General features: G+C 37.1%; 1 protein-coding gene and 2 long non-coding RNA genes across 6 annotated transcripts in view; 1 reads left to right on the top strand and 2 right to left on the bottom strand.

Annotated features, from left to right (window-relative positions):
* The window catches only part of SNTG1 (syntrophin gamma 1), a 325,066-nt gene that overhangs the window by 273,933 nt on the left and 23,228 nt on the right, over window positions 1-27,905 (bottom strand). The gene's annotated exons all lie outside the window — the stretch shown is intronic.
* LOC138105910 (uncharacterized) lies at window positions 17,763-25,217 on the bottom strand. Of its 2 annotated transcripts, XR_011148789.1 has the most exons (4): window positions 25,122-25,217; window positions 21,620-21,752; window positions 20,360-20,405; window positions 17,763-18,372 (listed from the first exon to the last, which is right to left on the bottom strand). It is a non-coding gene; the product is annotated as an uncharacterized lncRNA (long non-coding RNA). The 2 variants fall into 2 exon arrangements; XR_011148788.1 differs by lacking the exon at window positions 20,360-20,405.
* On the top strand, window positions 25,343-25,816 carry LOC138105909 (uncharacterized). The gene is made up of 2 exons (XR_011148787.1): window positions 25,343-25,492; window positions 25,600-25,816. It is a non-coding gene; the product is annotated as an uncharacterized lncRNA (long non-coding RNA).

Below are 27,905 nucleotides of genomic sequence, written 5' to 3'. Positions count from 1 at the left end.
TATAATCAGGATTTACCACATCGCTTGCAAAAGACAGCCACAGTATAATCTTTTCTTCAGTGCTTGTTTAGCACCTATCAAGAACAACCTTTTGACATAATATTGTAAGTGAAACAGAGAAAAAGAATAAAAAGGAGAGCTGAAAATTGTGACACGCAAATGGTAAAGTATTTTAAAATGAAAAAGGAATTTGGACAGTACCAACTGTCTAGAAAACTTCAGGCACATAGGGAAGATGAGACAAAAGTGAGGTAGACACAAGAATCATGAAACCATAGAATGTCATGTGTTGGAAGAGAACTTAAAGATAATCTAGTTCCAACTTCCCCACAATGGGAAAGGACATCTCCCACTAGGCCACATTGCTCAGAGCCTCATCCAGCTTGACCTTGAACACTTCCAGGGATGGGAAGTGTTCCACAACTTCTGTGGACAACCTGTTCCCAGTACCTCACCACCCTCACAGTGAAGAATTTTTTTCCTAATGTTTAATCTAAACCCACTCTTTCAGTTTGAAGCCATTCCCCCTCATCCTGTCACCACATGCCTTTGTAAACAATCTCTCTCCATCTTTCTTGCAAGCTTCCTTCAGGTACTAGAAGGCTGCAATTAGATCACCTCAAAGTCTTCTCTTTTCCAAGCTGAACAATCTCTCAGCCTGTCTTCACAGGAGAAGTGCTCCATCCTTCTGATCATATTGGTGGCCTCTTTTGGACTTGCTCCAACAGGTCCATGTCCTTCCTGTGTTGGGGATTCCAGAGCTGGATGCAGCAATCCTGGTCAGGAATTCCCAGGGTCTTCCTTTCCACCCTTCTTAAAGATGGGTACAATGTTGCCCTTTTTCCAGTCACCTGGGACCTCACGTTGACTGTCATGACTTCTCAAACATAATGGAGAGTTCCTTAGCAACTACATCAGCCAATTTCCCTAGGGTTCTGGGATACATCTCATTGGGTCCCTCAGAGTTATGTATATTCAGGTTTCTCAGGTGAACCCGATCTTTACTTACAGTGAAAGGGTCTTTGCTCCCCAAGTCCCCATCCTGCTGTCCATCCACTCAAGAAGTCTGGAAAGAGAGGTTCCTATTGAAGACTGACGCAAAAAAGTTGTTTGGTATCTCAGACTTCTCATTCATTGTTACCAGTTTTCCAGCATTGTTTATTGGGGGTGTACACCTTCTTTGACCTTCCTTTTCTGGTTGTCATACCTGTAGCAGCCCTTAATTTTTACATCCCTTGCCAGGTTCAGTTCCAGCTTTGCACTGGCCTTCCTCACCTTATCCCTACACAGCCGTACTTCATCTCTAAACTCTTCCTAGGTTACCTGTCCTAGTTTACACTGCCTATGCATTTGCTTCGTTCCCTTTAGTCTGACCAGCAGTTCCCTACTCAGTCGTGCTGGTCTATTGCCTTTCTTGCCCTATTTTTCTCTTCATTTCTGTAGACCAACTAAAAGATAGATCCTTCTGCCAAGACATTAATCTTGGGCAATTTGCAGTTTTGGCATGGATTTTACAGCCTATTTTTATCTTGCATTACCATCACTGACAGTAGAGAATGTGAAAGAGAATTAATATAACAGAGTCATGCAATCCTCTTTGGGGTAGAGCTGTGAGCAATGCCAGTCACATAGGAAAACAGCTGAAATAAAACTTTGAGTGGCCATTAACATTTCCTTGGGTTAAAAATCTGATGGATTAAGAACCTGAGGTCAAAGAAGCAAATGCAGTTGTTAAACCCTGAAGACTACAACTTTTCTTGGGCCATTCTCTGAACATTTTTAAACTTCCTGAATTACTGCAAGTGGGAACAGCTCTTTTATAAAACTTGCTTGTTGAGAAAATGGAAACTAACAGGGATTTTCTGTACCTTGAAAACAGCTAGACCTCCCTCACCAGTAAATGTGTAATTCCCTTTGACAATATCTGTTGTCCTGAGTGATGTGCCATATGTGAATCCATTCTAAAGATGGACTAAAATACCTTATAATTTCAAGATGTTTACAAAGGCAGACAAGAAACTTGACAAGGCAGAACAACAATTGTTTGAAGTCAGGTCATAACAAATAAAAGTAAACAGGTTGATAAATAACTTCAAAATGCTTCATTTAAAGCCTTTTAGGATTTTTTTTTAAAAAACCCTGTATTTAAAAAGAGCAGTCTAATTCTTTTTCAGTTCACAGAATGAGAAATGTAAGTGCAGGTGATGTAAGACTAGTTAAGCCACGTTATGTACATTTCAGATTACAAGTATTCCTTTCTAGAGCAGACTGACAGTTTCTCCTACCTGCAGTGTATGACCCTCACAAAAACAAATCAGGATATTCAATTACTTACGTCAGGTCCAAGGATAATGAGGTTTTAGTACAATTTTGTTCCATAAAATTTCATTAGTTACTGAGGTCATATTGATCTGTAATTAGATAATGTTTTGCCACATTTTATGGAGATTCTGCAGTCTCACTCAGGCCCTATCAATAAGTGAACAATCTTCCTTTTCTACAGGAAGATACAGCCAAGAAAACACAAAGGATTCAGGATAAAAGAAACAAGAAAAACTCAAGCAGAAACAAACAAATAAACACAGAAAAAATAAAACCCCAAGTCTTTCTCCAAGCTATTAAAGTAGAGAAAAGAAACAGTGAAATTTTGATAAATTGCCTCCTCCTCCTATCACCAAGCCTCTTACTGGTCTGGCAGGAAAATATGGGAACCTGTCTCTAACATTAAGGAAAAGTGCTGTCTAAGCCTATTTTTATGCCTAAACAGCACTGCCCTGGCCATCCTCAAATGGAAGCTCTATCCTTTCCTAGGCACTAATTTTTTGCCTAGAATGACCTAGCTGGTTCTAACTGGTATTGTCTAGTACAAGCTCTTGTTTTCAAGAAGAAATGATGCTTGAGTAGATTATAAGCAGGTGATTATAGGAACAGGCAGATGGTAGACACAGGCAGCAGCTGCCACTACCAGCAAAAATCGTAGGGCAAGGTCACTTCAAGAACTCTGGTCATTACGAGAAGTGGGTTTGGGGCGAAGTTTTCTCTGTATGTCCTCGAAATGAATGTATATTGGACAGCATGGAACAGCAGATATTTTATCCTATTTTTCCTAGAACAGAACAGAGAAGAAATCAACTACACACAAAGAAGTTACTTGTTAAGCACAAAGTGAAAGGAAAGTGCCAGTCACAACAGAGGGCCACACCTGACCACTAAGAAATTCCAACCAAGAGGCAAAGGATCAACTCCTTTCCTCCTGAAATGCCTGTATGGGAACGTTGTCAACAAACTTGTGAAGTAAATATTCTAGATGAAACTCCAGAAACACCAGATACATGTGTCAGATTGCAGCAGTATAATCTGATTTGCTTAAAGAGGAGTTATGCAAAGGCCACTGAAAACATTCATGCTCAGTGCCATGCAGCATGTCTGTTCATATAACTTTATGCTGGTTACCAAAATAATTGGGTTATAAAACTTGAGGGCAGCTAGATTGAGTAACAAGATGCCTAAAGTAATAAGAAGGTAGCCAAAGCACAGACATAAATGTCTTGTACTCCTTACATATTTATTTCTGCTGTGCAATTTCTATGCCACAATGTGCTTTAACTTGCTTTTTTTGAGTACATGATAACAGCAAACAACTGAGCTTGTGCCCTCCTTTCCCACGAGGTGTTCAGGGGGCTGAACAATTGATATGCCTTACAGTTAAAAACAACACACTACCAAAACAAAGCAACTAATGAAATATTAAAGCACCAAATCAAGCATGACCATAAGCAGAGACAATGAGACACAAGGGTGTTTTTATCTGTTCTTTCTCAGAGAAGGTAATGGACTAGTTTTAACCAATATTGTTCTAAGGCCTATCCTATGAGATGGGATTGTATACGCACACTAATTATTTTTCTCACTTGTGTAGATTGCCTTTTTGCTAGGATAAATCCACCAGATCTTTAGCACTGGTCGCTTGTAAACGACAACATCCTTAAAAATAAAAAGGAAAGTAAAAGAAGAAAAATTACATAGCTTCTTGCTTGAAAAAATGTAAACAAAACCACCATCAGACTACTCATGCACAGCCCTATTAAATTTGACAGGCCTTTTAGTGCAATAAGGTATTAGTGATCCATGGCTATAGCTACTGTATGATAGAATCAGTATTAAATTTTATCAGTAAGTAACAGGTATTACAGCACCAAAGGAGTATTGTTACATTGGAAGGAATGTAAAAAAAAGCAACAAAATGGAATTAAAGATACATTCATGTTAACTCCCAAGATTAAATTTAATTAGTAATTAAACTCCCAAACCATAAATTAAAGCCACATTAGATAAAATGAAGACACAATCACAGAGATCTCTAAATCCTCATAACCCTCTAAAAATCCTTTAAGCCTAAGGGCTTAAGTCAATAACTTACAAAGTTAAGGTTTCTATTTTGTATTTTTACTTTTGGATTTTTCATGCCATAGAAGTCTATTAGCAATTTTGCTGCATTTTCCATTTTAATATCTGTGATTAGCTACAGCCAGGGACAGGGCATTTTCTAAATGGAACCTTAGCACTAATATTCTTGCAAAAAAAAAAAAATATCAAAAAGGGGATTATATTCAGGGAGCAATTAATTAGGAATGGGATCATGTAAAGGCATGTACCACATAGGCCTATGGTGTATATAGCTACTAAGAACTGTGGTTGTTTATTCCTTTAGTTTTTACATGTATAAATTGCATTTAAATATCTCTTTTAATAAGTTATGAAACCATTTGCAAACTTTTCCTGATTTTGAGGGTGGTTTGGTTTTTGGTCGGGTTGTTTTTGTTTTTTAAAAAAATCTGTAATTCAGAAAGTGTCGATTCAACAGAATGAAGATACTGTCTACAAAATTACACTGCATCTCTTTTGAAAATGGAGAAAATATAGACTTTTTTTTAAAATATTGCAATACTTCCCATTTGAAATATATGGAAGCACATAACTCTCAGTTATCTTTGTATTCATAATACAAATATGAAGTGAATCACTCTTTTTTTGTTTGAGAACAGGTAAAGAGAATGGTCTAAGAAACAGAGGGGTGTGTAGTTTTATTAGTTTACTCAGTGGCTATGAGACAGAGCCTGTGACTTTGAATTATTTTACCCAGTGAATGCATTTCAATGTCTGATTGTGCCTGTGTAAGAGTGAATTATTATATATTACTTCCAGAAAGTTTGATTTGATTTAGAAACACTGTTTCTGGAAAAGTAGTACTATTTTTTTTTTCCCCCTAAATACACAGTAAAAGATGAATGTATCTGTTCCAAGCACATTGAGATAGCAGGTCTCTCGAAATTATATATCTTTATTCAAGATACCACCTGTAGACTATTGTAAAATACATTGACAGTATAAAGCAGTCTCTGGTTTGGGATTTTGTTTTGGTTTGGTTTTTAATACATGTAATTGATCTCCATTCCCCTTTGTTTTCTCGTATATACTTACAAAACTCAGGTAAAAAGAGAAAAAAAACCCTGTGAATTATACTCAGTGAGACCCTGCTACACACCACAGACAGTATTCATAGCTATCCACAAGATTATTGTGGACTGTCAAAAAGCAAAACAGATAAATTCTGAAAATGTTGTGGGTTGATTTCCTAAACTTCATAAAATAGACTCACTGTGCAACCCAAGTACCACAGAAAAATAGTTGGAAAAGCAACATGGGATGAAGTTATCATCACTGAGTATGAAAGCAATGCAATAATGGCCTTCCTTTTGTCTAAATCAGAAATCCACATTCATCACTGAAATCCATATGGATCATATAGACTTAGACAGCTACAGAAAAAGAGTTCAGAAGTAACTGGAGACAGTTCCAGGTAAGACAGCTGTACCTATCCTGACTGCCATTTTTTTCAGTTCTCAAGAATCAGCTACTGAATAGAAAGGGATTAAAATCATCATACTCAGTATTAATAGTATGGAAACCTAAATACTCCAGTCAGTATCTAGCACTTTTCCTTGCTACACAATAAGCAGGGTCCTACTTTAACTTCCTGAGGAATGATTCCTCAAAGATTGCTGGTTTCTAACACTTGTGGTAATAATAGATGCCACAGAGGAAGAATATTAAACTGATTTAACAGAACAGAAACAACTTTATTTTCAACTATCCATCCCTTTCAAAGATGGAGCTTTTGGCAAGGGTACACCTTGGGCAACCGAAGTGCCAGTCCTTGTTTTAGAGGCATAGGACACTGCACTGTGGGCTCCAGCCTTCACTGAAAGTGAAAACCAGAAGAAAGCACACACTCAAATGCCCATCAAAAGGTGCAGATAAAAGGTACTGCTGTACCCCATTCAGACTGCAGAAAATTTATCTGCATGTGTGTTCAGAACAGTGAGACCAACAAGAGCACAATGCTCACTACACAAATGCCTCGCTCATCTTAGATCCACTAACTTGACTGACAACAGTAGGGGATGAAAATGCTCCAGAAGTTTATCTTAAACACAGTCTAGTTTTTCACAGTGGGACTGCTTCTAATCCTAAATGTGGTCAGATTATTTCTTTCCTGTCCATAACAAACACCCTTCCTTTCTGAATCCGTATACTTCACTACTGTTGTGATCTTGCCAAGAGCACAAGTGAATTTCAAATGTCCCTAGTTCTCTGGGATCCCACACATTTGCTGTGTGATTCACAACAATCTTATTATACCATAAAAGATGGATTACAAATACTACTTACATGTAAACTGTGGTGCAGAAGCACTCTACAGAGTACTAAGTAACCCTGGTCCCTGCATTACACCTTTTTGCTCCTTCCCTGCTTTATGCATAGAAGTCTTCAAAGAGAATCGTAGCACAAGAGAAAAACACAGCACACACCTGGAACTTGTCCCAGCACACAGCTAGATAACAACACACAGGGGCATATCCCAGTGTATGAGATGGGTACCACTTCTACGTACAGCAATTCAGACGTGGGAACAATGAAATCCTGGTGCGTTTAGGTGTACATCTAAGTTTACAAGTAATTTTCTAGGACAGTATCTTTTTGGACTAGGAGGCATAGTGAAAATAAGTTGCCAACTGCTCCTCCTCTAGCCTGAAGGACCAGGGATTATTCCTACCCTCTACTTTAATGTCTGATCCTTTCCAAGAACTAAGGTACTGTTCAGCATATCTCTTAGCGTTTTGGGAATTTTCAATTATATTAACATTACATGAGATTTGTCTGTGGGGTTTTTTTCCCCCACATGGTATTGTGTTCTGATGGCAGGCACTCTTATCTAAACAAACAAGCAAACAAACAAACATTTTGAATAAGGAAGATAATTAATGATTGAACATTCTGCTATATTATGATGGATTCAGAGGTAGCCCTGAAAATACTCCCTGCATTTTTCTTACTCATATGAAAATGGAATAAGAAAATACTGTTGAACTAGGTCACTGTAAAGATGTTGTTTCTGGAAGCCAAGCTTTGAAAAGTCCCAGAAGAACACAGGCCTGTTGTTCCAGAAAGGTTGGTCACCTGGACCTAAAGTCTCATACTGCAGATATATCCCAGGATTTTTCCCCTGTAATTACAAAGAAAACCAACCAATGAAGAAACCAAGTACTCTCTAGATATTGCAGAAGAGAGGGAACAAAAAAGAGCTAGTGTATTATTTCTATAGTGGTTTTCACTTAGCACACAATACTACTACTACTAATGTAGAGAAGACTGAAAAGTTGGAACTCTGACTGTTCATTTATTATTTCAGTTCTTCTCTTCTGTTGGTTTCCCTGCTTGTATAAAGAGATTGGGCTTTTTATTTTGTTTTTAACCAAGAGATGTTCACCTGCTATCTGTCATGTCCCATGAACAATGAATATTACACAGACCAAAGACAGTGTTTGACAGACAAAGTATTGGATTTTTTCTTAAGAATTACCCACAAATAATAAATGAGCAGTGGAGCTGACAAAGATGTTGAGAGCATTTCAAGCAAAAAAGAAATGAGATGACAGCATACAGAGACTTTAATTTCTATAGGATTCAAGGCACCACAATTACTTTTATTAGCAGGTTGCTGATAAAAATATTTTGACTATTTTGTTGTATTTCTTTCCCTCTGACAAGTAACCCATTACTAAAGACTATGAGCTCGAAGCACCTTCTTCCACATCATATGGCGCTAACTTGTTTGTAAATACTGCTTTCTCTCCTGGTCAAAAGACATTGCATTTAGTTTCCCTGAAGGAGTGTAAATCCACATGTTATCAAGAACACCAAGGGCAGAGTTCTCCAAGAATAACAGAAAGGGCTAGACTTGCAAAGCACTGTCCTTCAAGGTTGCTCAGGCAGTATCTAACCATATAAACATGGATAAAGTAGTTTGGCTTATTCAGCCCACAGAAAAGACAGCTTCCAATACTTAAAAGGAAATTGATAGAGCAGATGGAGGTACACTCTATGTAAGAATCAACAGTGACACAACCAGAAGCAACAGGCAGAAACAAAAACAGTGGAAATACCAACCTCATACAATAATAATAAAAAATAAACCCTACACTGGGATGATCACTGTTTTAAGGAAACCCTCCTGTCCAGCCATCCAGGAGACACTCTGGCAGTCACACACAGACCAGCTGAGCTGGGATCAAGGTCCCTTCACACTGGGCAGCTCAGTGACCCAACAGGTGCCCCACTTGGCTCCCTACACAGCCCACACTCAAACAGTTGGACAAGGTTTTCCATAGCAGAGTTCCAGTTGTCTGGATGCTTAATGTAATTGAATCATGGTGCAGTAACAAAACAACAGCTCGAGCTGGTTGCCTCTGAGCAGGAACCCTGAAAGAAGGAAACCCTGGGCTTTTATAATTTCACAATCTAAGTGCACCAAAGTCTGGAGCCATCAGCTCCTGCTGTGTTCCCTGAGTACCTGAACCCCTGGCTGGGCCCTTTGTTCTGCAAAGGGTCAGCACTTCATGGCCTCTCGCCTGGAGCCCTCAACACCCAGAGCTCAACCTGCAGCTCCACCATGGCTGCTACAGAGATACTGGCACAGAATCTATTCCTCAACAACTGAGCATTGGAAACAGGTTGCCAGACAAGTGGAGCAATCTGCCTCACTGGAAGTAGTCAAGACTGAGATTGACAGGGCTGTTGACAGACTAATCTTAAACCCTGCTTTCAACAGAAAGTTGGACCATTTGATCTTCAGAGCTGTCTTCCCACCTAGACTTTTTTAATTATTTCATACAGCTAAAATACTTTTAAAAATGACTCCAAGAAAGCTGTCATACTCCTTAGCCCCTGTTAATTCTACCTACATTCCACAAAAGTCTGTTTTCCACTCCTTTGAACAGTTAGAAGCCACAAATTAATGAGACTATATGAAATAGTAATGCATATAAAGTATACATATATATAATTATAGACATTCTAAATTTGGCACCAAAGTAAAAAACAAATTTTCTGTAAGGGACTTCCCACTGTGTCCAAGTTTCCTGAACAACTCATCATGCCTCCTTTACTTGGTACCAGCATGTTTCAGCACATTGCTTTGATCAGCTGTAGCAGCTGTCCCCTGCATGCTCTGTTTCATTTGTGCTGGGGACAGACCTGCAAGGAGAAGCCCCACCAAGCGCAGGACCAGCAATGGAAATTTCAGTATCTCCTCTCAGACCTTGAATAGTGAATAGCTTTCAGTATTCACTATTCCTGTACAAGAGAAGAGTGAAGGATCAGCAGCACAGAAGAAAAGAAGGAGGAGATGTAGCCTAAGGCATATGATGGAGTTCAGAGCCAGCCATCCCCATCTGTCAGTGCCCATATGAGGGCTCTAGGCAAAGCTGAGGAACCACAACTAAATCCTCATCCAGCTCCTGCCCTGTTATTTCACAGACAGATACCACAGAATCTGAAATAATTCACAGCATAATAGCCATTAAATAGCATCTCATCTAGTACTACCTAGCATGGGCACTTTATATTAAACCTTTCAACACTGTGATCCAGAGTAAAAGTTATTACAGGATTTGTATAATTCTCAAAAAAGAGTAAAATTTGTCCACTTGGAAATAGGCAAGAAAGAAGCAGAAAGAAGCAATTATTCTCAGGAAGCTCCTATGATATTACAAAGTACCCACAAAAACAACCTTTTGTGAGGCATTAACCAGTTTAAAATTCACACATAATCATCTCTGTACAAATTATTTTAAGTGCAAATATTGTGACGTATTTCTGTAATTCTAAATAAAAATGTCATTAGCTAAATTAAAAAAAAAAAAGAAGTTTAAACACCAAACAACTATTTTAAGAACAACACTTCCACTTGATTATGGAACCTGAACTATGTCAATGTGACTTTAATGTTTTGCAACTATACCTCAAGCCTGTGGCACTGATAACTTTCATAAACACAATACGGGATCTGACAAAACAATGACTTGCTGCAATCTGTCAATTTTTAGAAAAAAATCCCAAACCAATCCATCTTGCTTGATACAGAAACATGCATGACTTTGTAAGAGTGCAAAGGGAAAAGCAAGTCCTTTTTTTCCCCCACACATACACAAAAGACATAAACCACAGATTTTTCAGCTGCAAACAGTATTCCAGTTATAACAACTCAGAATAGGCAGTTCTCAACATACTTTAGTACAGCTTGGTAAACATTTTTACAGAAACTGAATCTGTTTGCAAAGTAATTGAAAAGGCTTTTATGTGCAGTTTACACTTGCAACTCAGAGTATTTTTTTTTTAATGTGTGTATTAGTGAGATGTGCAAGGCAGACCTGGTTGAAAACAATTCGTGACAGAAATTCACAGCTGAGCAAATGAATTAGCTGTTAATTACCACAGGGAAAATACACAGGAAATCAAAACTGTTTTAAAAGATCAAACAGAATTTAATATAAAATGTGCCACCCAGAAACATCATTAACATTTTAAAAGACAAATTTATTAAATATTATCAAACTGTTCTAGTAGAAACTATAAACCCTTCCAAAATGTGCACGTGTATCTGATGTAGCCTCTCAAACTTGGATGGGTATTGTGTTGAATGCACATCTTAAAAGTGATTTTTTATCTGATAGCAGATGACCAGTTAAATTTACAGACAGGAAGAACTACACATTTTTAGTAAATATTGCTGCAATACCTTGGTAGATGTATAGTAGCTATTTTTATATATTTTTATGTTGAATGCAAATTAATGAAACTTCAAATAGACTTGTCCCTTTTATTTAAGACAGTATCTCAGTAATGGATAAAAAAGAACAAACCTTCATCACAGTCTTCACTCTTTCTTTTCTGCTCAATAACACTTCTAAATTATTCTTTGATATCTTCTAGTATACTTCTATTAAAGCTTTTTCCTATTACGTGTCAATAAAACTCATCACACAGTAAAAGAAATGATAGCACAGTAGAGACAGTATTTTCCTGTCTGAAGTAAGAGGTGTTTGCATGAGTTCCTGCAAAGTGTGATTGTCCTACTTACTACATCTCCCATGACAAAATCAACACTCAGCTCTGAGAAGCCCAGCAACAGTTAGAATCATACAATTGTTAAGTTTGGAAAAGACCTTGAAGATCACGGAGTCCACCCATAAACCTAACATCACTAAACCAGATCTCAAAGTGTCACATCCACATGCCTTCTGAATACATCCAGGGATGGTGATTTCACTTCCCTGGGCAGCCTGTTCCAATGCTTGACAAACCTTTAGGTGAAGAAAGTTTTCCTAATATCTAAACTCTCCTGGTGCAACTTGAGGTCATTTCATTTCATCCTATCACTTGCTACTCGGAAGACCAACCCCCATCTGGCTACAGCCTCCTTTCAGGCAGCTGTAGAGAATGATAAGGTCCCCCCTGAGCCTCCTTTTCTCCAGGCTAAACATCCCCAGCTCCCTCAGCTGCTCCTCATGGGATTTGTGCTCCAGGCCCGTCACCAGCTCCCCTGCCCTTCTCTGGACTCGCTCCAGCCCCTCAATGACCTTCCTGTAGTGAGGGGCCCAGAACTGAACGCAGGATTCAAGGTGTAACCTCACCAATACTGAGTACAGGGGGACAATCCTGCTCTGGTCCTGGCTGGCCAAACTACTGCTGATACAGGCCAGGATGCCATTGGCCTTCTTGGTCACCTGGGCACACACTGGCTCACGTTCAGATGCTGTTGCCTAGCACCACCAGGTCTTTCTCTGCTGGGCAGCTTTCCAGCCACTCTGCCCCAATCCTATGGTGCTGCATGGGGTTGTTGTGACCCAAGTGCAGGACCCAGCACTTGACATTTGACAGACAAATTCTGGTGGCGAAGCCCCCTTCCAAATGTTCTAATTATCACTTACTCTTAACAATATAAACTGATAGTACATCAACATCTGTCTATCAGGGTGGTTTTCTGCAGTGTACATCTACATTGGCTGCACACACTCCACTAATTAAGCCCTTGTTTGCAATTACGTTTGAATAGTTCTTTCTAGATTTATCAAAAAATCTCTATAAGTTTTTTATTGTGATTTTCAAGATGTGTGCCTTTGTTCTTTAATATTGTTTCTCTCTGGGAATGGTGCATGAATATTTGGTTTTACTTAGTTCCAGAACCTATCTTGAACAAATTTTTTCCTCCATAACAAAGACATGGCTTTTTTTTTCCCTCAAACAAGCCCACACTACTGAAAGGCTCTATGTAAAGACTCCTACATGTTCGATGAAAAAACCTGAGAGTTTCAGTCAGCTTCAGGCAGGTGACTTTGGATGATGCTTTTCTGAGCCCCCTCTCTACCTTATGTTGCTCTTAAAGCTCTTTGACCAGATCCTCCACTAACACTTAATGAAAACGATTTACACAGCAGATCTAATTCATGCAATACAGGCAGTGTATTTCCATACAGAACTTCTTGTTACCAGTTTATAAAATGATGTGCTATGTGCAGTCCTAACTCATGAATTTGCAAATTACATAGGGTATTAATGTCTGGAAAGATGTATTACCTGTTGTAGGTATGATTCACTAAATCTTCACCAATCTTGGGAATTATTTCTTAATATAAATTTGATATTACAGTAATTATATAACATGGGTTTTCTTCAGTATTCTTTTCAATTGCAGTTGTTTTCAGTACTTTCCACAGCTGTTTTTTCTCATTAGCTCTGCACTTTGTTTTCAGATCAATTAATCTGCATAAGAAATAGTATACGATCTCTCTTGCTTATTTTAAACTAAATGGCCTTTACAGTTATATATTACTTTGTACTCATGAAATCTACTATTGAAAAGACTACTATCCAGTCTACTGCCGTCTTGGAAGGAGCACAAGTTTCCTCTGAAATGCTACAGAACACAACAGGATTTAAATCTGCTCACAGTGAGATTTTGTTTATGTGTTTTGTACCAAAAAAGTTATTTCTGAGGTTAAAAAGAGGCATTTAAACATTCGGTTCAACCAAAAGAACATGGTAACATTTCAATCCAGTGTGTCATTGCAAATGAAGTCTGTTTTTGCCACAGAATATTGTAGCACAATATGTGTAAGAGGCTAATGATTAATACCTGAAAGTATTCATTCGGCGATAATGCTGTTCCATCCCATTAGCAGGATCGTTACTCATGAAACCAGCTCCTCCTCAGGAAACATTCCACAGCAAACTACAAAGTACTCATGTGCTTTTGACCTCAGTGGATGACTGTAATTTATTGCTGATGTGCTGATAATATCCGGGCAGCAATATACCTACTGTACGATAGCTTCTGTGCTGCTGTTTCATGAAGCTTCAGCTGAAACTCAAATTTTGATATCAGAGGTCTCTTACACTAGTTAGACTATTTCTTCCATGACAGTTTAAAACTCCTGCAATTTCTGAAATCCTGATGTACCCTAAAAAACTGGGGGTCTGAGGCTCCTTCTTTCTTTTTATACCCTAACCCAAGACTTGCTTCACATATCTTTCAAGAAAAAATATATATATTGGGGTTTTTTTCTAAATTATGATATTTTTTCTGAGATTACTCGCAAAAAACACACCTCCAAACTTGCAGAGAACTGATTATCAGGGGATTTATCCATGTGATTAATAATTAAGAAGAAAAGAATCAGAGTGAAAACAAACCCTTAATTCTTATCCATTTTTATTTATTTATATTGCAGTAGCAGGCACAATTATGTCCCATGCACTACAGCCATGTTACTGGCACTTTACAAAACACATACAAGATACATAAAACTTGTCTCCAAACAATTTAACAATGTACATGTGTCCTTCCTGTTGACATCACTCAATTCTGCACACTTAGCAAATACACACAGCAGTGATGTCAGATCAAGGGCTAAAAGAGTTGATAAATAGTTAGCATTAAAAAAACGCAAAATACTTTAAAAATAAAGCAGAAAAAACCCCAGAAAAATAATTTTGAAGCTGTTTGCCTTTACAGACCATGTAATTTCTATTAAAAAAATCTACAGATTTATAGAATACATATGTTACATACATTATCATACTCAAACTATACTGAAAACCTTTAGTGATTTTTTTCTCTTGCAGAATATAATGTTCTCAGAGATTCTGGGGATTGTAAAAACAGTTTTGCTGAAAATTTCAAATAATATTTCAATTTTTAAACTTTTGAAAATAACATTTTCAGTGAAACCATTTCTACCTGAAAATATTTAATCAAATTTGGTCTTCGAAGCACAGCTGGCTGTGATATAAAGTCAGTCTAGACACCATATACACCACAAGCACTGAAGCTACTGAATAAATAAAATTAATAATAACCTGAAATAGAGGCATTATTTAATACAAATATTTAAATTTTTACAGGATTAGAAATAACATATATGAAAAATAATTTATGAAAGCATAGTTTTTTAGCAATTAGCCAAATACTTAAATTATTAAATTATGTAAATTTAATGGCTAACTCTATAAATGAAATATTTACCCTGACTACTTGCTAGGCAATCACTGTACATGCTGTGGTGTTTCTACAAGTTCAGATATCACAAAGAAAACAGGAACATATAAATTTAGAAACACTGTCAACACCTAAAATTGCTGGATATCATTACACAATGTTAATACATGTCAGTAGAATAAAAATGGAAATCCTAAACAGAGTGATGAATAGTTGCTGTAACACTGCCAAAAGACCAGAAGGGAGCTCATACAAGAAGTTTACCAATGTAGGAGTGACTTTGCAAATATTTATTTAATATTAGTATAGGAGAGAACATATACTGATGTCTCTGCTACAGCTCTGAGCATGCCTAGTGAATACTGAGCAGATTTAAATCTGAAACAGAAGGTTAACAAAATGTGTAGATCTATCACTTTAACTCTAAAAGCTTCATCATGGTCTCATGATATCCACCATGGTTATGACTGAGAACCTTGCAAGTATTGTGAATAGGTAATGATAATGATTCACCAAACAATTGCAAATAGCTACTCAGAGTGGTTCTAAAGAGTGCAACAGGCATGTGAAAAACTTTAATGTTACCTTGTGCTTCATCTGTCAGTAACAGCATTATTTTTAATTGGATTTTAGTACTTGTGCTCCCAAATTAAATCACTTTTAAAAGGCACTCTCTTTTAACATGTACCTTTATTCTACCACCCATTTCCTCTAAGGACTCCACAATTTGCAAGATGAACAAGACTAGTTGGGACCAACCGAAGTGCCAATGAGTCAGACCTGGTAATAGTAAGCAAGACCTTCTGATCTACCATTTTAATTTGAGTTACAACCACCAACCAATGGTTCTCTAGAGGTTTCCTCTACACTTAACAACAAACATGGAATAAACTACTCTACTTGAACGGGTCACTTGAGATCAGGCCGAAGACTGATCCCTTGATACAGGTTCTCTGTTGAAAATGTGGAATTGAATTCCAGGAAACATAACCAGTTTTTTCCAGCAGATGGCAAACTAAAGAAGTTCTCTCGGGCTTCAGTCACCCTCCAGGGGCAGGAAACGTCAAACCTGAAGTTATGAGGCTACCACAAGCTAGCTATGAAGGGCTTCAGTGAAAAGCCTCCAAGCCCACAAGCTACAGGCTTCAGCTGTGCACCAAAGACCTAGAATATGCCAGAAGAAAAAAGAAACAACAACACCCCCCTCCCCCCCCCAAAAAAAAAAGTAAAATTCGTTCAGAGAAAAGCAAATTAAATCAGAAATATGAAAGGTACCTATAGCTTATTTTACTGAATCTAATCTTGGGTTACAATGCAGAACAAAACACTACACTGTGTACCTAAAGTATCTTCTTCAGAGAGTTAAGTGAGGCACCGAACAGAAGCAAAAAGTTTGAACCTGTATTTCAAACACTGATGGGAAAGCAAGCTATTCCTCAGTAATGGCAATATTTAATAAAGTGAACCTAGGTTGACACAGTTGCTTTCTTACATAAAAGTGAAACCCAAGAATAAGGAAAGCTAAATATAACATAAGAACTGATCTACAATTCTAAACCATGAAACAACCCAAAAAGGAACATGAAAAATGTTTCTTAAAATGCAAAGAGCATAGAAAATTGAATATTATTATTACTTGGTGCCTGCTGTAGCTGTACAGTTTATTATATTTTCATTGACAGGAATACAGGTTAATTTCGTTTAAATACTTTTATTGTTATAGAATATATTCTGACACATATTTAAATTGTATTTATAGATGCATCTATATAGAGAGAAGTACATGCACAAACACATCTTTATTAAGCAAACACAGGGCTGAACAAAAATTCTAGACATACTGTCAACACTGCAGAAATTTCTCTATGGCTTCTGCTCCAAATTCTGCTTTTCTGAGACAGTCAAGCAAAGACATTAAACACAAATGTCTAACACATAAAACTAAGTATTATGTCAATTTCCATTACTCTGATAATGCAGTACCTGCATTTCTTTCCAATTCAAAAATACAGAGAATACTGAAATAGTCTCATATTTTCCTGTGGAGCACAGCTATAACAAGGTATGTATATGACCATGATAGCCACAAGACTAGAATCTGTTACATTCCTTATTTAACACTGAATGGCTTATAAAATGGGGAAATAATATTTTTCTAACTTGAAATCAGTCAAGAAAGTGAGGAACATGGATATCAAATCACTTGTACAAAATTACACTGACAACTAGTCAACATAATAAAAAATAAACTAGATAAATAAAAGGAAAAGGAATTATAAATGCAGTAATCTCTATATCATAATTGATCAGAATTTCTAGAGTGTATTTCTATCTATTCATCGAACTCCAAAAATTAGTATACAAATATAAATAAATATAAATGCTCTTGTAAGGCATACCTTCCCTTATGGAAATGTGGGAGTTAGTATGACATTTTTTGCTTCTTGGTTTGCTGAGTTTTAGGAAAATTGCTCTTGGTGCCTTAATTGAAAGGAAGAAGTGCTCCTCTCTTCCAGTCTCATTTCCTTGAGTCCTCCCACTCCAAATCAGTTTTGTCAGTCAGAACTGATTTTACAAGTCTTCACAAAACAATCTTTTTTTCTCCATGTCCTCCTACCACACTGATGAACATAACAGTCTAACTTAAACCACCACCACAGGGAACCCACAAACTCAAGTGAGCATCTTTAGCAGAAACCATTTCAGGTCACTTCAAACACACTTAGCTACATACACAACCCTCATGTATTAAATGAAATAAAAATTAACTACAGAAGATACATTATTAATATACCTTTTATTTAATATTGAGTAATATTGAAACTTAATGATTACTTTTATTAGTTTAATCAATATTTAATATTAAAATATTTTACAAATACAGGCTTCTTTGGAGTCTGAACACAGCCTTTTCATAAAGCTATTTTAGGTTAAGATCTCAGTAACAGTTACAAATCAATAATTTAGTAGAATTTTTTTCACATTTAAGGCTAAGTACGTACCTCAATCTCCAACTGAGCCTGAAAAGACTTCTTTTGGAAATCCTCACTGAAAACCAAGTAATTAATTAATCAGAACAATTTCTTAAAAGAAAAGGGTCCTATAGGCCCACTTGGTAAAAAAGATCTTGGTTTTCAACATTCAGCAAAGTCTCCTGTTAAAAACAGTCCATCTTCCAGAACAGGTTCCCAGTCCAAAACCAGGTCTGGCTTCAACAGCAGTTTCAACTAGGTAACAAAACTCTGGTCAGCACCTCAATCCAATAGAGGCTATTACTGCCAGCACATGTGGTGGTGGAAGCAGGGCAGGCTGAGTGACCCTGGACACATCTCAGTCTTGCCTAACAGCAGTACTTCACCAACTTGGGTACTCCAGTCTTGGCCCTCAACTTCTCTAAAGGCAAGAACCTTTTCTACTCAATACAAAATCTCTGGATAGGCACGAGCACAAGAGCTCTGCTTTTCTTCTTTCACCTGTGTAAGCAGAATAGTACATTGAAAGAAATTAACTGCTGGGAAATGGTGAGAGGTTTTCTTGCATGGTGAGCCAAGACCACACGATCCATAAATTTCTCCATAAATTTCTTCATTATTTCATTTTACCAATAAGTAAAATTATTCTGCTCTGGTTTTTTCTTCCTTGTTTCCAGCTGCTAACCTTTACTAAAAGCTCCATAAACGAAGACATCCCTCTGGAGTCAGTTGCTCCAATTCCCCTGGAATATATCTGCCAGGAAATGGCAGGTGGCCCAAACAGCAGTCTGGATGGAAACGTGATAAACCATGCAAACATTTGGGAACCTTTGTGCCCACAAAATTGGATGGGAGTTAGCAGGTATGAGAGGGTACATTACATATCTTATTCCCATAGACTGGGAGCACATAAAACTGATTAGTTACCCATTGCAAATACATGAAAGGATGTGGCACCCACAGACTTTGCCAGAGTAATGACATTCAGCAGGAAGGAGATTGAGTTTGCTTAGATAGCCTAGTCTGATTCTGCTGAGCCAATCATATGCTCAAAGAGCTAAAAAATATCAGTGGAACAGTGTTCTTTTCTGCATTAACCAGAAGCAATCTATATTTGACTTTAAATTGTCATATCCCTTAGCATGCCCACTCTAGGTGAAACACTGAAGAGGAAGCATAGGAAGCCCTTCAGCACCGTGTTTATGACAACATCCTTCCAGCAATCGACATGAACATGCACACAGCAAGGGTTTGTGCTTGAGGTACTGTGTGCAAAACACAGGCAGCAGATTTTCAGAGGTAATGAAGCTCAGAGAAGCTAGGGCTACTGTCATCAAAATATTTCAGGAAATTTAATTTCTTCCTATAGTAGCACCAGAAATGTCACTGGCATTACCAGGGAGTGAGCAATTTACAAGACAGGTAGACAGAACAGAGTTCTACTTTTTCCCAGTACTAGTAGCAATGTTATCATCATTTGGCACAATCAAATTGAACCTGTCATGCGTACATATGGGTGTTCATGCAAATTTTAAAAAAAAGTATTGTTTGGGATTTTTTTTTTCAGTTTTGTGGGTTTTAATTGGACTTATGGTTGTCTTGAAAAAATGCATGCATTCAAATTTGAAGGTTAAGCACCTTCTCAAATTAGAATTATCCCTATTCAAGGAGACACAGATTGAAACATCTTTCCTAAACTTTAATTATATTGTATGATTCCGGCAAAGAACCTATTCATAGGCTGACCGATTAGATTGGAACACTGCCTGGTGGGTTTTGCTTGACATGATGATACCCAGCAATTGGTTACTTAACCAACTCCATCAGCGTGTCCTCCACACTTGGAGGTTTCCATTCTTTCTTTTAGTCTGGCTTGTATGTCCAATTGTTCCTGGTGCTATTCTTTTTTGGTTGTATTAAAACCTGACTTGTGTTTAAAACATTTTAAGCTTGCTGTAAGTACGAATACATTGCTTTTCAAACAGGGAAAAAAATATGGTTGAGTTTTCTCCCTTTTTGTACTGTTTTTCACCTTTTTTAATATTATACCCTTTCTAATACAACATTTATTGATTTATTTTACAGACAATTTGTCAAATCACAGTTGTAATGACATTTACTTTATTCTCATATAAAATCCCTGAATTGTTGTGACACATGAAATCACGGTGTGCTTTAAAGAAGTGCTTATTATGGGACAACCTCTACAGATGAGGTGAACAGATACCTTTCTAGCCTACTCACACTCAAAATTTATCTTCAGGTGTCAAACCCTAATCTGCTGTGTTGGATCAGTTAAGCAGCACTTCAAGAAAGCATACAAGAGTATTCACATCACCAAACATTAAGTGTACTAAATGCTTAGGCAAGATCATTACAGACCGTAAGCTTCCTTACAAAATCAACAGATACAGAGAGATTTCTTCAGAGCTTGTTAAGGATGAGTCTAATTTAGGTGCTTCGAATTGCTGCAGAAATCTACACTTACCATACACTGAGTCTGAGAGGAGGTCTTGATCTAGACATCCAAATACCTCATGGAGTCAAAATAAGTAGTTACAAAAAAGATGTTATTAGGTTTACACATTTAATACTATATACAAAAGTACTTGTGGTAGGAACTGTACAATTTCTGAAGTAAGAACAGATTTAGCTAAGGGAGAACCAATAAATTATGTTGCTTCTGAAACAGTAAAGGCCTCTTTGCTGCCTTACCTTAAATTGTGGATTAGATTTCCATCATTCTGAAGTTGTAAAACCCCAAGTACTGTGTTAATGCAATCCTAAAATCACATATAGTCCAGATGGTGCCTAACACAAAATGCCTACAAATATGTTTTCGGTTTTGTATTTGACAGAGTGTATTTTTCTTGATAAGCCAACAAAAAGGGCACTGACAGTACTGTTCATTGATTTAACCTTTCAGCCAAGTGACTGGTGTTTGTAGCTGTATTCCTAGCTGGTCTCTGGTAATACTTATGAGATGCAGATCTTACCGGTTACTTACACCACCTGCAATTCCTCAAATTCCTATTACATTGACAAGAGCTACGGACTCTCTCAGACTTTTTATTTATTTCTGCTTGACTTCATTCTAGCAATAACACTGTCATTCTCAAAAGGACACTCCTTTGTTTCCAAGTGGAAAAAAGGATGAAAAAGGTCTCCAAGAAACTGGAAGTCAAGGTCTTCCTTTTTCTGTTTGGGGCAGACCTGAACACTTTCTTGAAAAAAACACCATGAGATAAAGTATTCACCATACTCCTCTTACACGTTCAATGGGCAAATTAACTATAAAATCAGTAAGACAGTTTTATTTCAAAAAAAATTTCAGGCCTCTGATGCAGTCGAAAGCAGCTGAAATTAGCTGCAAGAATATTAGTCCTTATAGGAAAAGGCCAGGAAAATCTAGCTTTGCATTTCAATTTAAAAAAAAAAAGAATGAAAAATAAAGAAGTAGTATCTTTACAGAAAACATCTATTTTATTACAACACAAACTACACAAATGAGTGATATAGCATTTTGACTACATCACTGATAGTTCAAGGGCATGGGCAATTCCTTCCATTATATATATAATACAAAGTAAAAATTTATTTACATGGTTAAAGGTTTGGGGTTTTTTTAATAGACAAGTTGTGTTACTTAGCATTTAAGGTATCTGTTGCACCATTAAAATCAAAGCATAACTTATGCAGTACAGGTAAGATTTTCCTTTGAGGAAGGGTATGATCAGTAAGCATCTACCTCTTTATTGATTACTTCTTCCTCAGAGTTTTCTACATCATTAGGCTGTCAAAGCAGCAAATTTATATTCTCTTCTGATTAAATTGTAGCTACAGCCACTGAGCAGGATTCTTGCTCTGAACGTAATAAAAATCTATCAAAGGAAATCACAGATTGATTGTTATTTGTCAGTCCTACGGAATAATAAGTATCAGTTATCATCTTACTCTCAAAAAACATGACAAGAAAAATACTATTCCACCAGGATAATTTTAAAGTAAGATTTAAGTCTTTTTAAGACAGTCTGTAAGACATTTTTTATGTATGATTTATTTCAAAATATTTTTCTTTTTGGAAGAAAATATTTCACTAAACATTTGAGGCACACAACAAATTTTCGTATAGAGTGGATGAGTCAGCAAAAATCTCAGAAAGGTTTTCAGATCTGATCAAAACCCAAAATAATCTTTCACCTGCAGCAACAGAGAATTTTAAAACCTTACTGAAGCATAAATTACAGTCAATAACCAATAATCATACAACTCCACCCCATGTCTAAATTAATCTTATTAAATTCATTCATTATTCAGAGTATTGCCTGCAGAAACATGGAGCAGTGTCCTCACTTTGTGAGAATTCACACTTCAGGTGTTCTCACAAAACACTGCAGCTAAATCTTTCATGTGTGACTTAAAAATCTTATTTATTTCTGTGTTGCATCATTCCACAGATGACAGTAAACAAAACAAAAACCACACTCACCTACTCTAATGGTATTTTATCATCATCATCATCTCTGTCCTTTTGGGAAGATATGAATGTGTCAGCTTTCCTAAAAGATTTTATTTATGTACCATTGAATTGAGCAACATAATCCAGTTATAAACTGAAACATTGCTAAAATCTCCTTTCATAGCATAATCTCATCAGTGGTCTCATGGGTGTTTCCTCACCCTTGAACGGCTGTGTTTTTCCCTAGCAAAGTGCACACAGATTAATGTAAATGCTTCTCTATAAACTTGTCCTTGATGGATACTCCTCACATTCTGTAAGAGTCAAAACATCTCCCTAAAGACTCTCATACTTTCTGCATTACAATCCAGCCCTAACATCTTTCAGTAGTTAGAAGCACCATATTCCTTAAATATGCAGCAAACTATGTGTTTCGCTTCATCTCTATTTTGCAACATACATTTCAAATAATATTATGCTCCTTTGAAGTATAGTGCACTTTTGAAACAGCTGTGTGTCGAACCAGTAAATCTATGCTTGAACATAATGCTCATCTTTCAGTAATTCTGCTGTTGTGGAGGGTAGAATGGGATAGGAAGCAGTTGCTGTGTACAAGCCGCAGACAGTTTCTGCCTCTTCAGAAGCTTATTTGCAAAGTCAAGAAGAAAAGCAAACGGTTTGAAGATGTAAGCCCTTCAAGTAAATACAGTGATGTACAGAACTATTGCAAAGCATGTGAAAAAAATGAAAATAGCAAAAGGGTCGGATTGGGCTTGGCCTTGTCCTTGTTTCAGGGACTAAGCAAAGCAATATGGACACAGGCCAGTCTGTAAGGCAGAAAATTAACTCCCATTTTCATGCATCACAGGTCCCATTTCCTTCCCTAACCAGAGAAGGTTTGCAGAATGAAGGTCAGGGCTCCACCTTTCCTCGTTCCAACATCCTCATGAAATAAAAAATGCACATGAAATGCCATTCAGTGGTGAAGCTACAAGAGCACTTGCTTGTAACAGGGAAGATGACCTGCTCCACTATGCTGGAGCAGAACAACTGAGATCTGGGAGGAGAGGCAGAAACAGCCTTTTGTATTACAGGGATGCTCAATGACAAGTAAGAATGTTCAGTCAGAAATAAGCTGCCTTTCCCCTGCTAATTCCCCCACAGAAACTTTAGATATTCAATTTACTCCATTTATTGATGGGCATGAGCATGTTCATGCATTCACACAAACGCTGAAATCAAGTGTTTGCTACTCCACTGGAAACATAAACCGAGATTGTTCTTTCTTCTCTCCTTCCTGAAATAAATATTAAGTTTCTATTTCATCTCATGGCATCAGAAGGCCAATTTATTGTATTATCATTCTGTGGAATACCATTGCAATAAAGAAATCAATAGCTTAAAGAAAAGTGGTGTTTTTAATAACCACGGATGACCAACAAAGCCTTAATGACAACATATGCCATCATAATTAAGCCCTTTTAGCAGCAATCATGGCCATCCTTGACTGGGTTGGACTGATCAAATTATCTAATGTAGTAAATCAGTTTTATTACCTGAGATACAACCATTGGATTGGTGTCAGACTTATGGAAAAATATTTCAGACATAATTTCTGAGTGTGTTTACTTGGTTGGTTGCTGTGGTTCATTATTTAATTATGAGAAACAAATTACTTAATTGAATCCCTATAAACTGACGGTTCCCAGCAATTATTCAATGAAGGAGATGGAAGAAAATAATACTCTGATGCAAAAGCTAAGGGCTACATACTAAATTGCAAAAGCAAAGACCTGCATATTCAACTTTCAACAGAAAAGGTTAAGCTATATTTTAAAAAATACCTATCAAATAAATAACCTATGAAAGCATAGAAATGTAAGGTTTTTTTATAGCTTCTGAACATCTAGTTAATCAAGTATTACAAATACATCAAGAAGTACAATTATTCCTGGGCAGGTTAAGTCTTACTGGAAGCAAAAAGAACAAGCGTGACTCATGAAAGACATTTCTGCAGACTAATTAGTAAAGTCAACTGTAAAACCTACATGTACACAAAAATATTTCATGCAGATAAAGCTTCCTCTGGTCACTAAGAGCCCTCATGAAGACCTCTGTGCCACAGGTTTGCAAGACTTCAGAAAGTCTATCCTGCACTACTCTCTCCTTACATTTTTCCCACAGAAAATCACCACTCAACTGAGCAACATTTCCAGCCAAAGCAAAAGACAGGACATGCTTCAAAACAGCAGGAAACAAATCTCAAGAGCAGTGAATAAGTGCTACCCAGGAAAAACTAAGCACTTCAGTTCATAACAAAAACTAAATCACTGAAGCCCCATCTGTTGGGAAATGCCTCAAAAATTTCACAACGAATTGCAACCGACATTAAAATCAATTCCTGACTCTGAAGAACTCCATTGGTGAATAGATGTATTTGATTTCTGCTTCCTGAATTGGCATATTATTTTCTACTAGGGAAACTCTGAGCAAGCCCGTTAATCTCCATATACTGACCTGAAATGAGTCAAGTTCCAGCTTTAGTCATTTACTGTAACTCAAAGTTCTTCTAAATGGACATTAGGCCATTGCTCTCTATAAAGCTCAATTCTGAAATAATTTTAGTTTTTGCAATGCTTTGATTTTAGAGTGATACAAGGAAAAACTACTAGAAGTGTGCAGTTCCATTAACTTTCAAAAAGCCCTCATTTTCAGCTTTCATTATGAGAATTTAAGTACAAAAATATGCTTCAACTAGAAAATATACACTGAAACAAATATAGATACAAACCCATCTATACCACGGCAAAACAGAGCATCCACATTTTTAATTCACCTCACTACAATATAGTCATATGCAGCAAATACCTCAGCAACCAACACTGAAATAGAGACTAATTACTACTTGTGTGAGGTAATTAAATGCACCTGTCAATATCTTAGAGAAAAGGGAGCTGAGGCTCCCTTTAAATTAAATCAGTCAGTTAATTGCAAAAACCTGGTTCCCTTCCCTCATTAATGGGAACACACATGTAGATGCTAGCTTCCAGTTTAGTCCTCCTGCCTGCTGAGTTCTGCCAGACCTGTCCTGGCTCTCTCTGGCTCAGCCCCTCTGCAGGACCCTTCCTTATGGCATCTATCTAGTAGCCTTTTACTCTCCAGGTACTCACCTGTTCTGTCTAGATTTTTCACTTTTGTTTCTTGCTACAGTCTGCCTCACTATCTGTGCTATGTTCCAGCAACTAAAGCTCGGCTTTACTCTCTTTCAGGATGTTTCCTGTGTAAATGGAAGATGGGGAAGCTGAGGGAAGAGAATATCTGAAGTTAATCTAGCATTGACAAATAGAACTGTTTAGCCCCAGTATTCAGAAGAAAATAGCAAAGGTGGAAAAGGCCTCCTGAACAAAGTTGATTCATCCACAAAAAATAGTAATTAAAAAGGAAACCCAAAACCTGTTCATGCAGTAATAAAGGATTACTCAGAGATGTTTCAGCTCTTCTACTTGTTTTAGTCAGACAATCTGACATAGACTTAGCTCATTCAACAATGAAAGTTCCCAGTGTACTCAGGTTATGCTTCAGATTTGTAGTGTATTAAGCCATAGAAATACAGAATCTTAGGATCATTTATGTTGGAAAAGACCTTAACGGTCATCAATTCCAACCATAAACCTAACACGGTCAAGTCCACCACTAAATCATGTCCCTAAGCACCACATCAACACGTCTTTTAAATACCTCCAGAGATGGTGACTCACCAGGCTCCCTGGGCAGCCTGTTCCAACACTTGACAAACCTTTCACTGAAGAAATTTTTCCTAATATCCAATCTAAACCTCCCCTGGTGCATCTTGAGACCATTTCCTTTTGTCCTATCACTTGTACCACGGGAGAAGAGACCAACACCCACCTCGCTATAACCTGCTTTCAGGTTCCAGTTCACAAGTTTGTTTCTTCCCAGGTAAGTATTTATTGCCTTAGATTCCATTAGGTGTTCTAATGTCTTTTTTCTTTTGGTCTGGAATTTTCAGCTTGCTCCAATACTTTTAAGAAGACAGTGTTTACTGCAGTAGGCATCTTTACATACCAGAAATTCTACAGCCTGTGTCCTATCATTTGGTTATAAGGCAATAGTGCATACACAGAGTTCATGACTCTTTAATCCTAAATTGTCTGCTTGCCAGTACCAGATAGAATCAGGTATTTTCTAAAAATACCTGAAAAAGCAAGAAAAGGCATTTTGCTCTCCCTCTGAAAACTTGTCCATAACCTATTAAAAATAGCAAAACTGTCCACCTAGTCAATAAAGGATTAAAACAGCAGTTCAGAATGCATAGCTCACTTCAGATATCTTAAGTTGTACTTTTAGTTTCCAGATAGTAGGACTTTCAAATTAAGGTTTTGGCATGTATCAGATCAAAGTAATTTTCTTTAATAAAAAAGTATTTATCTGAACTGCTCCATTCCCTATAAAAAGTGTGCAAGAAGTATACAAATGTCAGCCATTTATAAAGAAGTCAACTTTATGTCCCATATCAAACCAAATGAAAACAAGTGCTTATAAAACAGGTCTATCAGATACATCCACATTTTGTATGCAAACATCACACAAGCAAAGGTAACTCAAATCTACATTAGAATTCAAGAGTCAAATGTAACTTTTTCACCGGAAGACATTCAGACCAGTATTTGTGCAGGTTCACAATTTCATTTCACTGTTCCATTAACCCTGAGGCGCTGTGCCTTATTTCAGCAGTCATGAGCAATGCTGCCACTCATTATGTTGTCAATATATGAGAATCCCAACTCAGTTTATTGACAAGTCCCAATTTGTTATTACCCTTTATCCTATTCATTGAATGCTGCAACACCCAGTGGAATACAGGTATAGTGTGATATTAGTGGGCCATGTTGTGACATGTAAGGACAAGTTGAAGCACACATATATTTACTGGTTTTAACACTTGAAGTTGCAATCTTAATAACTTTATCTTTTCATTAATTAAAAAAAAAAAAAAGAAAAGAGATAGGAAGAATTTAAAACATCCCCATCAATTAAAAGTGAAGCTGATAAACCATTTCTTGCCCTATCCAAAGCCTTCAGTAGCTAAAGTACAGGGTGCATGAACCCAGATGTACTGTAAAAGTCCATCCACAAAGGAAAAGAAAATCACACCTATCCTTATTTCTGGCAAATAGTAATACAGGAAAGTTAACCAAAACTTTTGCTTGAGCAAACTTTATTCCTTATACATAGACAAAAGAAATTGGAATGGGTATTGCACTTTCTGGTAGAGGTTTGTGAACAAGAACTCTCAGTTTTATTTTCTTTTTCCTACCAGTCAAAAAACATAATCTACCTTCCCAGGTGTGTGAAGCACTGCTAATATACATTTCATGGTTGGATAAACATAAAAATGCCTACATAAACAGGAAAAAATATGAGCTGAAAAATCCTGCTGTCACCAGTAGAGCTAAGTCTCACCCAAAAGATAGATACAAGGTTTCTAAAACTTTTAATCTTTCAAAAAACAAAGAATTGTAAATTCACAAGTTTGACCATGCAATATATTTGA

This window comes from Aphelocoma coerulescens, chromosome 2 (assembly GCF_041296385.1).
Source record: "Aphelocoma coerulescens isolate FSJ_1873_10779 chromosome 2, UR_Acoe_1.0, whole genome shotgun sequence".
Lineage (NCBI taxonomy): Eukaryota > Metazoa > Chordata > Aves > Passeriformes > Corvidae > Aphelocoma > Aphelocoma coerulescens.
This window is presented reverse-complemented; position numbering and strand designations above follow the sequence as displayed.